Source organism: Crocuta crocuta, unplaced genomic scaffold (assembly GCF_008692635.1).
Source record: "Crocuta crocuta isolate KB4526 unplaced genomic scaffold, BGI_CrCroc_1.0 scaffold374, whole genome shotgun sequence".
Classification (NCBI taxonomy): Eukaryota; Metazoa; Chordata; class Mammalia; order Carnivora; family Hyaenidae; genus Crocuta; species Crocuta crocuta.
In genome coordinates this window covers 499,822-501,279 of record NW_027532613.1, presented here as the reverse complement: position 1 = coordinate 501,279, position 1,458 = coordinate 499,822, and positions in this window count along the sequence as shown.

Below are 1,458 nucleotides of genomic sequence, written 5' to 3'. Positions count from 1 at the left end.
TGCTCACCTCCCTCCACTGCACGGGCTGCCCTGTAACCCATGGCCCAGCACCACGTGGCTATGAAAGACCCCCTTGTGCTGGAAGCAGCCGGTCTGGTCCCTCCTTAGAAGGAATTGCCTCCTCCCAGGGTCGGCCTTGCTGAAATTTACAGCTCAGCTCAATGCAGCCATTGTGTGGCTCCTTAGGAAGCCATGGGGGTGGAATCTTGCTGGGGATCCTGGGGCCTTGGAGAGGCCCCTGCTGGGGTGGGCATAGGCAGAGAGGTCTGGGTCCCCCCTCCCCCCAACCCGCCGCCCCACCCATCTTCCAGGCTGTGCCTTTTCAGAAGGAGGTGGTGGTTACCTGCACTTGCTGAGAAGCTGGCCTCCAGATCTCTCTGCAAGTAAGATGGGGAGGCCCTGGAAGGGAGCGTTTGCTTAGAACGGAGGGGTGCAATGTCCTGCTGGGGGGGGGTGCTTTCTCCCAGATCAGCCCCACTTCACCAAGAGGTCAAGCCAGAGGCTCTACCCAACTCACTGATACTGAGGCTTCTCCTTCCCCCTGATTTATGTTGTTGCTATTCTGACGCGCGCGGACACACACACACACACACACACACACACGCTCACACGCACACACCAGCAACCCAAAAGCCTAATGAAAAAATGATTAGTTTCAGAAAGCTGGGGAGATCAGAGCCTAGGCCTCAAACCTAATCTAGAATTTCTTGGCAGGGTGAAGAAGCCCAGAGCGGAGCTCACTCAGCTCACCTGACCGATGCACGGCCTTCCGCCCTCCTCAGCCTGGCTCCTGTCCTTCTGAGAGCAGGGCTGGAGCCCGGAGCAAGAGCTGCAAGGTAGGGCAGGGCTGAGCTGGGTCGGGAAGGAGGGCCGGTGGAGAGAAGGCCGAAGACTGACCTGCAGATGGGGAGACTCAAATTTAGGTGTTGCAAGTGCTGGAGGGTTCAGTTCTGGCCTCAGGGGCCTGCTGGAGGTGGGGCTTCCTTTAGGACCTCTCTGCTCAGAGTGACCCTTGGCATGGGGTGGGGAGACGTCCCCAGATGGAGGCCCGGGAGGCCCGGAGCTGGCAGGAGCTCGGCCCCTCTTCTGTCTTGCCCTCAGCAACACATGTCTGTCTCCAGACCCAGCAAGGCTCACCTTAATCAGTCGTGCCTCAAAATTAAAAGGGAAAAACCGTGAACAGTCCCACGGATTCAGGAGCCCTGCCCTGGGCGGCTCAGCAGCTGCCCAAGGGGAAGTGACAAGGCTTTCCCATGTGGGGGTTCAGGCAGAAGTGGCCTGTGCGTTTCCTGTGGCCGATTTTGGTGTTGTAAGGGGTGTATTTGTTAAATTCTCGTCGATATCCAAGGGGCCTTGTGTTTACTCCATTAGGAAACCAGATAGAGCTAATCAATGCTAGGAGGACTCTAGTTAACTCCTGAGGGAAGGCAAATATAAACACCAGCATTCAAATTGCTG